Raw genomic sequence first — 17,666 nt, 5'->3', positions numbered from 1 at the left:
CAGTCGCTTTTCAGTGAAGGAAAACATCGTGAGGAAACCGGACTAATCCCAATAAGGTCTAGTTTTCCCTCTGGGTTGGAAGGTCAGATGGCAGTCGCTTTCGTAAAAACTAGTGTCTACGCCAATTCCTGGGATTAGTCACCAAGCGAACCCAAGGCTCCCATGAGCCGTGGCAAAAATGCCGGGACAACGCGAGGAAGATGATGATGAGGCATGTTTCACAGCGTTACAATGTTTACTAACTTACTGCTGTGACGCAACGATCCGAAGTGGATTTTGGCCTCCGACACCAAAGACTGCTACTCTGTCCAAAGCCGTTTCTGTCCAGTCGATAGCGCCGAGTTCGCTAAGATCTTTCTGCACTTCGTCTCTCCAGCGGTACCTAGGGTGTCCCGGTCTACGGCCACTTGGTACTCCAGACTACGCGCTCCAGGCCAATTCTTCTGGTGTCCGAGCTGAACATCATTGGAGAAACGAAAGCCGCCAGATTCCAATGGCTCGGGCACGTAGTCCGGATGGGGGAATATCGCGTAGTTACAATGTTTAGTATCATTTAATTAGCGGATAAAATGATTAAAAGTATCTTCCATCCGTTAGAACTCTTTTTTATGACATTAGGAGGAAAACTACAGGAATCGCCTAATGGTGAACAATTTAGATGTTTTATACGGAAATTAATAATTTCATATATAACATAATAACATAAGTTCATATTTTATTGTAAACTATAGTTGAAGTCACTAAAATTATTGGTAGATGGGTGTAAGTAATTTTTTTTTTATTACTTAGGAGAGTATGAGTATACCTAATTGAAACATCATAAGTACTTGTTGCTAGGCCTACATGAATAAAGTATATTTTGACTATTGACTATTGAATTGACCTTATTGAATGACATTATATAAATTGCACTATAAAAGGGCTCCACGTCGTCTGATACAATTTTATTTAAGATGATGAGGAATATATTATAATATTATCCTAGCATCTTATAGTGCCTTAAGTCACTGGGTCAAAGTTGTAGCAATATTAAGATTCAATCCTTTGTAAACATGAAATGCAATTAAATACTTGAGTTGACTTTGAGTTTTGAGCCTATACCATCCTACCGTCTTATAGCATCTTAGCTAAAGCAGTGCCAAATGCCTGCTAACCAGGTTACAAACCCATCCACCTCGTCTGCTACAATCTAACTAATAGCGTGGCCATTAGTCTCGTCTAGGGTCCGCCCTAGTGTAAACAGATTAGTAGACGCTTCAAAGACATACAGCTTGTAGGTAACTTTAAAACTTGGAGTACAGGAGTCTTGCTGAGGCATTCCACAAAGCTCTACTTTGTCGGGGACGTGATGAGTATGGCAACTTAATAACCTTTGGAAATCCTGTTTTATACAGCTGAATTCAATTGAAAGGTAAGTTATTAAAACGTTATCACGTCAAATATGGCGTCTTAGTTTTATCAGAAATTTGAGAAAAAAATAACGATACAAGGTACAAGATACTTTTATGGAATGCCCCTGCTATATACTCGTAGGTAGATAGTTACTGTAGGTATTTTAGAATTATTATATCTATATATTATATGTATATTTCCACCTCCTCGGCTTTTCCTTTTTAGGAAATGGCATAGCCACAATGATTTATTTTTATTTTATTTTTATTAATTCATAAAATTTACACAGCATTACAGCGGACTAATACGCTATGAAATTTATAATAGACAGTATTATACAAACAAGGTACATGATACAGTCTAGAAAGGAAAAACAGAACAAAATGTCAGAAATCAAAACTAATAAAAGACAGAAGATTCACGCTTAATTTATAACTCAAGATAGGTTATAGGCGTTCCAAAATTGAAGCGCTTACCTTGTGGCAAATTGGACAACTTGCTTTTAGTCGCGGCTGGACAAGCGAGAAATGTGCACGTGCTAACGAGCTCCCGCACACCGAAAGAGAAAGAGACGAGCTTATGTTTAACAACGAGTGAGACATGGAATGAGAAAAATAATCAAAAATAACAGATTTTTTCGTAGACACAGAAATAAATATGGAAGTATTTTTTGTGCTCCTCAAGTATGAGTATAACCTATCTATGGTTAATATAATATCATTGCATAGCCAGACATTTATTACCCAAGTAAATAACCGGCTACAAGTGTTTCAAGTTACCTACTTTCTCGTTGCTACTATGCCCTAACGCTCAAATGATGGACGTATGGAGGCCCATTTGGGGGCATGCGAGATTGGGTATTAGAAAAGCATTTTGCGGACGCTCGGTGGGAAATTAGGGGAAATATCCGGGTTTCGGCTCTTTTTCTGTACCTAGCTTAAATGGCCTTCGTACCACAGTTGGCACTGTTGGCAGTTATCCTGTCTTCTGAGGTGGAGGTTCGGGGTTCAAATCCCTGTAAGGGGCTTGTCTGATCAATCAATTTATTGCTTACTTTTACATAGGAGCATAACTTAGGTACATAAAGCGGTATGGCCTCCTTAACAAGAGCTTTATTTACTTCCTTATAGGTAAGCTGTATTTAATATAGTAATAATAATCATATTAACAATCATAATACATAGACAAAGTATGGTATATTGCCTATAGATATAACACTTTAAACTCTCGCGTTTTGTACACATATTTAATTACACAAACGGGTCTACCGCGATATAATTTCATTGTTTATGCTATAGATAAGATATATTTATACATATATGGATGTGCAAGGAATAGCGAAAGCAAGCTACCCTCCGTACTAGTTTACAGTGTATTACGGGTGATGATGAGTACTAGAAAAGCATTTTGTGGACGCGTCGGAAAATTAGGGCAAGTATTCCGAATCAAAGACGACTTACTTACGGTAAAATAGAAAAGTTTGAAGAAAACATGTCCCAAAGCACTTAGGCGCTGACATCAACTAAGTACATCTTATTTTGTATCTTCTTTACCTTACGCACATCATACCACTTAGCGGAACAGCCCTAAACGACATCAATGCCTCCCATCTCTGAAACTCGGGGCCCGATTCGGATTTTGAACTAGATATCTATTAGACATCACCAAGATACGACAACGATATTTTTACGATCTAGACATTTGACAAATTAAATCAAATTTGACATTTCCGCGATTCTGAAGATGTCTTGAACGATTTTGACAATGTCTAAAACGTCTCGTTATACATAACAATGATCTAAAAATAAATTTTTAGATCTCAAAACGATTTTGAAACGATCTTAAAACGATAATTTAATGTAAAAGTGACATTGGTTGCCCGAATTGAGCTGCAAAAGATTTATTATTTATTATTATAAGCCTAGACAGTGTCCCACTGCTGGGCAAAGGCCTCCCCCCTTGATCTCCACTCGTCTCGGTCTTGAGCAATCTCCGGCCAATCGTTGAGTTCAGGGATGTAACGGATGTGGTTTTATCGGAACCGAAAGCGGAACCAGATGTTTTAAATTTAGTTTATCGGAACCAGAAACGGAATCGGAACCGAAAACGGAACCGGAACCAGAACCGGAGCCTGACTAGCGTGAGTCAGTACCTACTGTCAGTAGGTACACATTACACAACACAACATACGAATAGGTACTTTAAATTCAACAACACGAATAAATCAAAACATCTAATTACTGCAGCACGTGGCAAGCGGGGCTATGAGTGAATGACTGGTATAAACCTGTTTGTTTTTGATGTACACCGCTCATGTCCCGCTGCCGCCCCAAGCATTGACATCCGATATAACATCCGTTTCAAAAGTAACGGAACCGGAACAGAAACGGATGTGTAATACCAAACGGAAGTTCCGACTTAACGGAAACGGAAACGGAGCTCCGTAACATCCCTGGTTGAGATATGCGTCCAGGTCGTCCCGCCATCTCCGTCTGGGCCTACCAGATCCTCGCCCGTCTTGCGGCACCCATACTGTGGATATTTTGGCCCACCTCTGTGGATGCATATGGCAGACATGGCCGGCCCAGTCTCACTTAATGGCTCCTCTACATAATGGGCCAACGCCGGCCACTCCAAGGGACGCAGCCATGCGGTAGAATGAGATAGCAATATCACTTACTCCCTCTAACGCATAAACGCTTGGCGGTCTTAGCTCCAACATCAGTAATGCGCGTTTTTGAGCGCAGCGTAGAGTTACGGATTCGGTCAATCCGTTTTACTCCTAGGCTGCGCTTAGTTGGTATCTAGTACATATCGTATCGTTCTCTTCTCTAGAACGGATCTTGTTTTCTGAATACCGCGGTTGGGCTTATATCACAAACACGAAGCCTCTACAACTTTAATGAACGCTCAAAAGCTCCTTGCCAACTATGGCACTTTAGCATGTGGGAAGTTTTGAAATTGTGTACTGCGTCGTCGTTGGGAATAAGTGATGAGACATTCGATCTAACATGAGCGTCTTAATAGATGCGTCTGGTGATCAGAGGGCTGGCAGCTACTTCGGCCAGAGACTAAGTCTGGCCACCCAATGAGGTAACGCTGCCAGTCTTCTGGGCATCATAACACATGACAGCGACCTGGGGAGCATTTTTTTATTTATAACTTTTATAAGTTTATTTATAGGATTATTTTAAGTTTTATAATACATGTAGTTTTATTGTTTAGTAAATGTATATATTACATTAAGATCTAACATCTAATACCTTTAAACGAGCAATTCTTGTTTATTTATTTATTTATATATTTATTTATTTATATATATATTTCGGGGATTTCAGAAACGGCTCTAACGATTTCGATGAAATTTGCTATATGGGGGTTTGCGGGGGCGAAAAATCGATCTAGCTAGGTCTTCGCTCGGTTACCCAGATATTAATATATTAAATATCTGGAAGGCCGAGCTTTGCTCGGAAAACATGTGAAAACTCAAAAATGCGCGTTTTCCCAGAGATAAAGGCCTAGACCGATTTCTTTATTGTTTGCTTGTATTTTGGAGTTTCCCTCTTAATTGTGTCGGTATTCTGTCAGCTTTGTTTAACGTGTGTGTTGTCACTCGTTTAGTTTTAGTTTAGTTGTAGGTTAGGTTTTAATTCAGGTACCCACTGGAAGTATTTAATTGTCCAATGTTTTTAAGATGTTAAATAAATAAATAAAATAAATAAATAATAAATAAAATAAAATGTTATTTATTTAGGTATAAACCCATTACATAAATAAATGTACCTATTTACTTTCTTTCTTTCTTTCTTATTTTTCGTCCCCGAAAACCCCCATAAGTATAGTAAATTTCATCGAAATCGTTAGAGCCGTTTACGAAATCCCCGAAATTATGTACCTACATACAAGAATTGCTTATTTAAAGGTATAAGAATTAAAGACGACTCATGTTAGAACGGTCCGGGTTCGAGCCGAGGCTTCCGACACTTTGTTTTTTCGGGTTTCGTAGTAAACTAGGCACCCTTATAGTGTCGCCATGTTTGTCTGTCTGTCCGTATATCCGTCCGAGGATTTGCTCCGTGATCGTTTATGCTAGAAAGCTGCAATTTGGCATGGATATACAAATCAACCATGGCAACAATTTGTTAAAATAAAAGAAAATAAATAAGTATTTGTGCATACACGCAGTGTTGTGGTACTTTTGTGATACTTCGTGTAATCACAACTTAAAAAATATTGTTTGAAATACATTGTTGCCAATCTAATTTTAATTGTCATCTCTGACAGATGAGTAAACCATAGACATGTTTTTTTTAATTTCATTCATTCTTTTCCCGCCCGTACCCTCCATTCATACTTCTTGAATGAAAAATATAATTATGTTAAATTTACAATTTTATTTCAAAGTGCTTGGTCGTAGAAAAAGTATTGTATGCAACGTTGTTTAACTGAGTCAAAAAATACTCGTGGCGTCTTTATTAACAATTTTCGGCTTCGCCTCAAATTGTTACTCACGCCACTCGCCTTTTTTGACCTCTCTTAAACAACGGTTGCATAAAATACTATAAAAAAATACGTAAAATCATGCCTTGAATATAAATTATACAAGAATTTCGTTTCATAATAAACCATGCTAAATTATCATTATCACGTTCAATCGTGATTGAACAAAGATTTTATTTTATTTGTGTCGCGTAAATATTTACGAGCTCTAAGTTCAATATTGTTCAACAAATGAACATAAAATTCGACTACATTTTTATTTATACATTATTCCGGAATAAAATCGTTTGTTTTCTGGAAAACAAATGAATACTATAATATAAATAATATAATAAATAATAATACTGAAGGTTAGGTTTAGGTTAGGTTAGGTTTTTAGGGTTCCGTAGCCAAATGGCAAAAAACGGAACCCTTATAGATTCGTCATGTCTGTCTGTCTGTCCGTCTGTCTGTCCGTCCGTATGTCACAGCCACTTTTCTCCGAAACTATAAGAACTATACTGTTGAAACTTGGTAAGTAGATGTATTCTGTGAACCGCATTAAGATTTTCACACAAAAATAGAAAAAAAACAATAAATTTTTTGGGTTCCCCATACTTCGAACTGAAACTCAAAAATTTTTTTTTCATCAAACCCATCTATGGATAGGTCTTCAAAAATGATATTGAGGTTTCTAATATCATTTTTTTCTAAACTGAATAGTTTGCGCGAGAGACACTTCCAAAGTGGTAAAATGTGTGTCCCCCCCCCCCCCCGTAACTGCTAAAATAAGAGAATGATAAAACTAAAAAAAATATATGATGTACATTACCATGTAAACTTCCACCGAAAATTGGTTTGAACGAGATCTAGTAAGTAGTTTTTTTTTATACGTCTTAAATCGCCTAAATACGGAACCCTTCATGGGCGAGTCCGACTCGCACTTGGCCGCTTTTTTATAATGTGTTTATATGTATTTTTTATTGTTTTGTAAGTGTTTTTATATTTTATTTTTATATCCATATTATAAATAACCTAACTTGTGATGAAAAATAAATAGAGTGAAATAATAATACTGATACAATAACCTATAGGTGTACAAGCAAATGTGGGAAAAGTTTATTTTAAGCAACTTGTTTGAAGTTGAGCTCTATTCAAATTTATCAACCAAGCCAGACTTTAAGGAAAAGAAATCGAATACTATGGACAAGAAAATTATTTTTCATTTCTCATGCTCTAAAAGAGGGTCATTGTTGTTGCAAAATGATACGTTTCTGCACTAGAGCATTTTACGTTCCAAGTACGATTTTATGATTTTTTTAACGATAAGCAACTGAAATTTGGGTTTAAATGGATTTATTGTACAATTTCCATTCTGATATTTAACTCCCCATTCCATAAATAACGATACTTTTGCCTACATTTTTAATTGAAAGTACCATCAAGATTTACTATAAAATTTTATACTTAGTCATGTTTTAAAAAAACACATGAATTTTACTTTCCTCGTATTCGAAATGAAAAGTAGAGTGTTTAACTCGGGTGAAAGGCATCATTTCAGCCTTGGACTATTGGTTTATAACGGGCTTAGAACGGTCACCATACGCGGTTACAACCCGTATTGCTCACCGTTTCGCCGCCTGCACGCACCGTTCTGGCAACGTTGCGTGCCGTGCACGGAGCGTTTCGGCACCGGCAAAATATCCTCGCCGACAAATTTTGACGGTCCGTGCATGGCACGCTACGGGTATGGTCGGTGACGGAACGGGCTAGTGGGCATGGTCTCATATTTTCATAGATAGATATATTTTTTGCCTGACAAGTTCATAGCACGGTCATGGTATGATACGGTTCAGTGGGCAGAGACCTTTATGATCTTATTTTGATACGAACTTGAAGATCGCTCACGTTGTTTAGTGCATGCGAAATGAAGAGAAAATCGTGGGATGCGCAAATTATCAAGTGGATCGTCAAGGTCGTATCAAAACTATAATCAATTCTTAAATTAGCCTATCCTTTAGACACGAGCAAATGTGACGAAATATAGTTATTTACGATACAAGTGCGGAAAGTAGGAAATTCGCAACGAGTGGCGATAAATTGAAACACGACCGAAGGGAGTGTTTTCAATCGAAACGAGTTGCGAATTACCTTTTCGCACGTGTAATTGTACATCGTTTTACAGTAGGTACTCGTAATATGGCCCTTTAAATTTTCGCCGTAGCCACGTATTGTGCTAGTTACCGCACTAGGGCGGTAAAGTAACACCATATGTACTGTAAAGTTATTTTACAGTACATATGGGGCTACTTTTCCGCACTAGTGCGTAAAACAGCACTTTTCGTGCATATGTCGAAACTTTAAAGTGCCATATGTACTGTAAAACGTTGTTCGATACACGTGCGAATAGGTAATTCGCAACTCGTGTCGATTTAAAACACTCCCTTCGGTCGTGTTTTAATTTATCGCCACTCGTTTCGAATTTCCTCTTTTTCGCACTTGTATCGAAAATAACTATTAAGCGACAAATTCATTCTTGTGCCTTACACCAACCACCTTATACCCACGTTAAGTTCTATGTAGTGTGACCACATAATACTTCCGAATATACTCCACTGGCTTCATTCTCCTCCAGCGTACATACTTTACATTCTCGTAGATACACCATAATTATCTACACGCTTGTACACCTTATCGTATTGAGTTAGGGTAGAAATTAGTATACATATTAATGAGTTGTTTGATTTAAGAATAGACGTTAAGAGTGTTCGCATTACCAGACACTTAATGGGTTATGGCAGTAGGGTGACGAAATAGGAGACTTAGGGAAAATCGCCCGAATTACAAATATAATACAATAGGAGACTTAGGACACTGTAAAGTACCGTAAAATGGGGTGAGTAGGGTTCGGGGGGAGAGTTGGGTTATGAATGGGGAGAGAAGGGATGAAAGGGGGGTGAGATGGGATTTATTCCAATTTAAAATGGAGCTATAGTAATAGTTATAATAAAAAAACCATCCAACAATCTTCCAAAATCACCTTTGTATGAAATCCCATCTCACCCCAATTACGAGGGACTACGGGGTGAGGTGGGATTTCCTGTTTATCGTCAAAGTTATGAAATGGAACTACCCAAAATAAAATAAAAACTAAAGTACAAACACTTATTATATACACCATTCAGTTTGCACATGTAAAAATAAAATGTTATCGAGGTTTGAATGTCAGTTTTGCCCCTACTCACCCCATTTTACGGTATCCTTGACATATTTTAAATAAATAAATATTATAGGACATTCTTACACAGATTGACTGAGTCCCACAGCAAGCTCAAGAAGGCTTGTGTTGTACTACTCAGACAACGATATATATACAAATACATAAAGACATAGAAAACACCCATGACTCAGGAACAAATATCTGTGCTCATCACACAAATAAATGCCCTTATCGGGATTCGAACCGGGGCTTACACACAAGCAGGGTTACTACCCACTAAGTCAGATCAGTCGTGATACGCGATAATGTGAAACGCTCAAATAAATACCGTAACCAGGACTCGAACCCGGGTCCTCCTGCTTCGTAGGCAGGCTAGGATGCCGTCGAATCGGCACAGAACAAAGGAAACAACAGGCACACTGAATTAGTTAATGTTATGTGATTGATTAAAAGCAAATAAACTAGAACTGACTTTTGCCACACCGGTTCATGTCACAATTGGCACAGAACAAAAGAAACAACAGGCTCACTGAATTCGTTAATGTTATGTGATTGATTGATTGAAAGCAAATAAACTAAAACTGACTTTTGCCACACCGGTTCATGTCACAATTGGCACAGAACAAAGGAAACAACAGGCTCACTGAAGTCGTTAATGTTATGTGATTGATTGATTGATTGAAAGCAAATAAACTAGAACTGACTTTTGGCCACACCGGTTCATGTCACAATTGGCACAGAACAAAGGAAACAACAGGCTCACTGAAGTCGTTAATGTTATGTGATTGATTGATTGATTGAAAGCAAATAAACTAGAACTGACTTTTGGCCACACCGGTTCATGTCACAATTGGCACAGAACAAAGGAAACAACAGGCTCACTGGATTAGGTAATGAGCGGGAGCAATCACGAGCGGTCACTCCGTAGCTCCGTACCTTGTAATTATGGCTGGTTAGCACGGGAGCTGTGGCGGGAAGGTTTGTATTAGGCTTTTAATACAGTAAATTTATACGTTTGCGTCAAATCAGTTAGTTTTGATTTTTTGCAGACTTATTTTAATGTTGGCCCAATTAATAATCCAAGCAATCTAGAATTATCTCTCTAGATAATGCAATTTTGATTAAAATAAGAATATATTTACTTTAAAAATATGGTACTTAAATTCTATCGATGTTCTAGATATGTAACACAAGTTATATTCCAAATGGTTGATCATAATTCCAATAATATAAATACAATAATACAATTTAAAAAACACAAACAAAAACACTAAAACTACCTTTAACTTCTCTCTAGATTGAATAGTTTCCGAGATAAAGCCTTTCAAAAGTTTTTAATTTTTTGAAATTGAATTCGTAGGCTAAGTGAATGCAGTGAGTATGCACTTTTGTTTCATGCGATGCCGCTTGGCACGATTGTTCCTAAGGTCAAACAAAACTGATTTGGCCCAGTAGCCACGAGATCATACCGTGCCAACCCCCCAAAAAGGGAGGGGAAAGGGTTGGATCCCCAGGTCCAATCTATGCTATATTTCTTCCTACTCTAGATGCTAGGGCAAGTTATATCTCATTTTCGTATAACTTAGGGTTGAAAACATTATATTCACACTTTTAAAACGCCACGTTAAGTGATTTTTTTTAACATTTTTAACCTTTGACTTTGGCCATAATTAACATTTCTATAGAAATCGTCACTCAATCCGGTACATACTTTTACAAAGAAATGTATGGCTGCCTGCTTTGAGGTGATACTTTATAGAATAAGGAATCTCTTAATTATATCTTTGTTTGACCTTAGGAACAATCGTGGCAAGCGCCATCGCCTGAGTCACAAGTCCATACTCACTGCACTCACTTAGCCTACGAATTCAATTTCAAAAAATTAAAAACTTTTGAAAGGCTAATCTCGGAGACTATTCAATCTACAGAGATAATTCCAGTGTCGTATTGTAGTAAATTTAGTCTTCTTTAAAAACGCCCTGAAACGGTACTATCAAAAACAAGTCTTTTAGGGTTATAATCGCCCAAACCGAAATTTTCGCGGTTTTTTCGTTTTTTGTAAAAGTTGCGTTCGGCGCTCGAGGTCACGAACTTAAGATTATTAATTGGGCCACATCATAAATAATTCTGCAAAAAATCAGAACTAATGGATTTGACGCAGAAGAAACAAAATTCTACAAATTTACTGGATTATACATAGTTTATTTGTTGGTTAGTTTGTAACTTACCTATTGAACAAATACTGTAATTTAGGCCGAACTAGATAAAACTTTGCTTGTGTTTGCTGACGCGGGAAAAATTGACTTATTTATCAGGATGTTTTGGTCATATACCTACAAGCTGAATAACAAAAGTATCTCAGAAAAACTAAAGTTTTCTCGTCAGCTCCTGAAAAGAATACATGAGCTTAGATTTTTGTTTGTGACTTATGTCGTAAAAATCAATTCCTACTGATGATATTTTGGGCTGAGCTTATCATAATTGTATGCCGATATTATAGCTAGCTGCGAAATTGCATCACATTACGAATGAGTTTATTCATAAAGTGGCCATTCACAGTTCATCAAAGTTCTTTATAATTTAAAAGACAGTGTACTTACAGTTTTTGGGCTTGTTGTAATCAAAATTCGTTTTGTATTGTATTGTATTTTAGATTGTAAGATTTGTATTGACATATAATTAATTATTTTAACGAATAAAGTTTGTTTGTTGATTAAAAAAAAACCGTTTTGTTCAAAAAATGTTTACATTGATGCGTAGTTTCCACTCCCAAGTGTCCCAACTCCCGGGACAGTTATTGTCAATTAACTCGGTCAAATCGCGAACAATAGATTTCGGACAAAGCCGCGTGCGGACACTATGGTGTGACGTGTGCCTATACGTAAGTAGAGATGGTTATAAATGTAAAACACAAAACTGTTAGAAAATGGCATGTGATAAGGACATCACAGTATGTACATATGTAATCATTGGCGATACCGATGTTGATTTTTGAAGTGAAAACTTCTTTAGCGGCGCTGGGCACTTTTTGAGGCGGGGAAAAAATAAACTCGAGACAGCGTAAGGCGATCACGTGACCGTAAGGGGCGTAAGGCGATCACGTGACCGTAAGCCCCGTAAGGTGGCCACTCATAATTTAAATGGCATTTAAATCAATAAAGAAAAAGTGTGATCTTATTTGAGAATGATAATAATATTATAATAAATAAATATAGAATACCTCCGCTAAACGTATGTATCGAGTTACCGGGCGTCGGTAACATAGTGAGGTGAGTTTTCACTTCTATCGGCACTCCCGGAGTGCAACCGTTGTTGCTTATTTTTTATCTTTCTACTCAGTATCACTTAAACTTGGTTTTTTTGATTAAAAGAAACAAAGTGTCCCCAGTTTTCCACAAAAAACTATGGAGTCAGTTTTGTGACGGTCCAAACAAAATTTATGTCAGCGATAATGCAGCATAACTGACGGAAACTTTTATTTTAAATAACTCTAAACTTTCAATATTTTCTAAAAACCTTTAGGTACCTTAAAGTTTTTAGTGTTTGCTCTAATGTGTGATTTCTCAATCAATCAATCAATCAATATCATTTATTTGCAAGAATACTTAATTATAGTTACAGGATCCTCCCAACTCCTGGTCTAATTCCTGGGGCAGTCATTGTCAATTAACTCGGTCGAATCGCGGACAATCGACTCCGGACAAAGCCGCGTGCGCACACTGTGCCGTGACGTGTGCTCATTTACCTACGTCGAGACGATCAGAAGCAAGGTAGAGCACAGCCTGATAATCACTTCTACTAAAGGGGGCGCCACTGCAAAGGATGACTCACGCTAGACTGGACCCCGGCCGGGCTGGAGCTTCCGGCGCTTCGTTTTATAATATTTCATAGAAAATTGGGCGTTTTCAAAAATAAATATCGAAAACCTGATTCTTTCAAATCTGGACATTCTTGGGCTCTTTCTACTCAGAATCGACAGCATTCTCCATTCCTCAATTAAAAAAAGATGTCCCAAAATGTCCATTCCATTACGTCAATTTTTCGGACAAGTTTTTTATACCATCAGGATTGAATAAGCTAGTGATTCTGAGTTGAAAGAACCCAAAAACACCAGGATCTGTGAGAATCGGGTTTTCAATATTTATTTTAGAAAACGCCCAATAACATATCGGACGACTCGGGCCGGGTCCGGCCCGGTCTAGCGTCCTTAAGACGAAACAGGAACTGATATTTTAATATTTTAGGTAAATATACCCGTCTCGCTAACGGAAGCGGCTCCTAAAACTAATGCAATAAGGACAAGGCGAAAAATCCTGCGTAAAAATCTCAAAAATCGAGGTTTCGTACTCGACTGTTTCCTCCTCCAAAACTTAACCAATCGTAACCAAATTTGGAAATCTAAATGATTATGAAATTATCTGTGTCGGAGCGTTTTGATTTTTTGGCTAATTGATATCAGTTTTGAATAACACGTCTCTCATTGCGGCATAGTCAATTAGGCCATTTTGGCCATTTTTGAAGGGCTCTAGCTAGGCGCTAGAGCCAAAACAAAAATATCAAAAAAAAGCAAAACGGTCCGACACAGATATTGACAATATTAATCTGTGTTGAAAAAATCATTGCTCTAGCTTCAAAACCCACGGAGGAAACAGTCGAGTATGTTTGTATGGAGTAATGACCACTCCTGTTGCCTCTTATGCGGCTGAGTTTAACATCCAAACGTGACCTTTAAACTAAATGGTCATCCATTTCCAATTTTTGTAAAAGTAAAACTTTGTTTTAAATGATGTTTACAAAAGAAAATACGTTTTTATTTATTTTGTAAACAGTAAAATATTTCCCAGTAAAATATTATTAAAATATTACTTCCAATATAACACAGAGTAATCCAGTATGGAGCGCACGTTTTATTCAAACTGAATTTTTCGTCAAAAATTTCAAAATTATTCAATTATTCGAGAGTGTGTGGACTGGTTAATGTTCACTGTTCAATTACTGGGAGCGCATTCGGACTTGAAAATCTGATCTTGGTTTGATGTTGATTTGATATGACTTAAGAGTCGACTAGTTTAAGTAGAACTAAGATTCGTGTACCTTTTGTTATGTAAAAGGAGCCAAACGAGCAGACAACTCGCCTTATGGTAAGCGATTACCGTTGCCCATGGACACCAGAGGGACTGTGAGTGCTTTGCTTCTCAACTCAATTAACTAGAAATTGGTAAAAATGTTTAAACGATTGCATTGCCATCTGAGCTTTGTTTTGCCGCTTCCCGAAACGGGGTGCCGGATTCGATAGTTTGTTCCTGAGTAAACGTTTTCTTTTCAGTTATGAAAGTATTTACTAATACCTACGTATATATTTGTACATACATACATACATATTTAGATGTAGGTATGTATGTATGTAAAAAGGTCATATCATAAGGTTAGCGTTCTAACAATGACTAACGATTTCATAACTACATCGCGCCAGTGGCAAACGAGTGTCAACAATTTAACATTTAGTTTAATAATGTAAATTTTTAATACGGCTTCATTGTGAAATAGGCCCTTTATCAACTAAAGCTTGCTTGTTTATTATGGAGACTCGATGGAGACTAGAGAATGTGAAAACACGTTTTAAATTTATGTAAATAATATCGTTTTTGATTTAATATTCACGGAATCTCGAACTCTGTGAGAGGAAAAATATACCTAGATATTTGTTTAAATATTATTTAGAAAGTACAGCGAGTTGCAAAAGTGACTATTTATGAATGGAATTCATTTACAACGGGAGTTGCACTTTTGCAGCTGGGTGTACGTAAGGTAAATGCAACTATGGGGTTATTGCGTCTCTCCGTTCTTTCTCGAATACGATTGGTCGAAACGCCCTCTACTATGCAACGTTTCATTTCCAAGTAGCTCAGGCATGAAACGCTGCATAGTAGAGGGCGTTTCGACCAATCGTATTCGAGAAAGAACGGAGAGACGCAATAATCCCATAGTTGCATTTACCTCACTTGATCTTATTATGGAATAAAATTCACTGTTTGCAAATCTGTGGAACAAAAAGTTAAATATATAATTTTGTATGATATATATGTACAAATGTGTGTGTGTGTGTGCCCTATTTCACACATAAAAGCTTGTAATTGTGTGATGGATAAACAACAAATTTTCATATAAATTGTAGTACTTATTAGTTCAGAAAGTATTTCGATTTTTCTTTTCTGATTTTGATATTATGTATTACCGAGAAAGATAAACGACAGACATAGAAGTTTTTGTGACAAAAACGACTGTTTGAAAAAATGAAATATCGATGAATCTGTTATCGATATGTCATAGAATAATATTTAAAAGATGTAACTTCAACTTGCTGTAGGTAAAATACCGAGAAATTTCAATATTGCAAATCAATTACAAAGCGATACCTAATTTCTTTATTAAATATATTAAAATTTTAAAGGTAAACTTCCAAAAATAATAGAAAACTACCAATATAAAGAAGAGAGATAGTGAAGAAATCGAACGAGTAAATTATTTTGCGTATTAAATGTAATAAATATCTATAACTTTAAGGTAATATCGATAAAAGTCATGTCGATATTTCATTTTATCAATCACTTAATTTTGCCACAAAACCTTTTATGTCTGACGATAATATTACTTCGTAGAATCACTACCCAAGAAAGGATCCTGAGTGGAATTAATTCTGGTTTGATTACTTTGCGTTCCTCATTTAAATAAAACTACTTACGAAAACGGATTTCGTGAAAGTCTACGAAAATACATAGATTTGATTTTAGGCTGTAAAAGTTAAGGAAGGACATTTTTAGCACTTAAAGGGTGTAGCAGGATAGCCTTTGAAAATTTTCCCCGAGAGCTTTTGGTTGAAACTATAACCAAACGATGCGTTTTAAGAGGATAACACTTTGCACAACATTTCGACTCCCTGCAACCCCCTGGGGGTCCACAATATCCGATAAACTCCAAAACTATTTTTTTTTTCTCTAAATATATGTGACGGACCCCCAATTTTGCCAAATATTATTGGAACTAGAGGCCATTGTTGAAAAATTTAAAGCTCTCTATCTCTATCCTTTTTTTTATTAATGCATTTCCTTTGGTTGGACATGAATTAATTATTTTGAATATAGGCTAAACTTAATACCTATCTACTAGTGCTTTATTCCTTAGCTAAGATAAGATAAAGACGCATTTTGTCCTTTTTGAAAATACAGTGTATAGAAAAAAGTACGTAATTCTTTTTCTTATAACGAAATATCAATAACCTCTCTCACTCCAACCATTTTCGTTAGTCATAATTTGGTTTTTCTCAGAAACACGTAACTTTTCAGGATCGGCATAAAACAAACTTAACCTAACCTATCTTTAGGATAACCTTACATGAATCCTGAAAAGTAAACGGTTTCAGAATTATGACCAATTAAAAGCTGACAAATTAAAATCTGACAATCAATACATTATTAATTATTAATTTCAATAATATGTCTGGTATAATTTCAACTCTATAGTTCGTTTTTTTTAGCATTAGAAAGAAGGTAAGCGATCTTGACATGTCTTTTAATTGAAAAACGCTTTTTAAAAAATTAATTAATTAAAAATTAAAAAACACGACTGCAGTTTAAAAGCGAACTGAAAAGCTAAAAATAATTTTTAGTTATGTTAGGTACTCAACTTAATGAATGTAAAATATAATATATAGGTAAGTGTTCGGTCAGGGTCGTAAACAGCAAACGGAAAAGTTTAGGCTCATTTAGGATCGTGACTATACCTGTATATTTTATTTCGATTGCAGTCGGGTACCTTGATATATTGAATTTTTCCCATTCACAGGTCCCCGACTGCATCGAAATAAAATATACAGGTACAGTCACGATCCTAAATGAGCCTAAACTTTTCCGTTTGCTGTTTACGACCCTGACAGAACACTTACCTATATATTATATTTTACATTTATTAAGTTGAGTACCTAACATAACTAAAAATTATTTTTAGCTTTTCAGTTCGCTTTTAAACTGCAGTCGTGTTTTTTAATTTTTAATTAATTAATTTTTAGTTTAAGCGCCGTTAGGAGAATCAGACAATTGGTATGCTGGTAAAGTACATGAAGCTGAACAATTTTGACCATATTTCCCAAAATGTCCAAGAAAGTTTGTATGAAACATTCCTTTTTTGTTACCAAATGTGTAAGTTTCTCAAAAAATTTGTATCCTTTTTTGTTACCAGGTTGGTAACACACACAAAGGATACAAATTTTTTGAGAAAGGCTTACCTAGTCAATCGTTCAAACCGTTCCTTTCGTATTTGACACTTTCGCAATTGAAAATAACGTAAGCGCCACGTATGACGTTGTCGTATATAGCTGCAAAGAGAAATGTCATTAGCGCGATGTAGAACATTTCGTATTTTCTCTCCAACGATACAATTAAACATATAACTTATATATATTCGTATGATCGCCTTAAAAAATCCTTTCTTATAATATCCCATTCAATAGATTTAGACAATTCATTTATCTTTGCGTTATACTTATATTTTGTAAAATCTTGTCCTACCAAACGAATAG

The sequence above is a fragment of the Cydia amplana genome, chromosome 20 (assembly GCF_948474715.1).
Source record: "Cydia amplana chromosome 20, ilCydAmpl1.1, whole genome shotgun sequence".
NCBI classification, from domain to species: Eukaryota; Metazoa; Arthropoda; class Insecta; order Lepidoptera; family Tortricidae; genus Cydia; species Cydia amplana.
The sequence above is the reverse complement of the archived record's forward strand: the minus strand, read 5'-3'. Positions refer to the sequence as shown.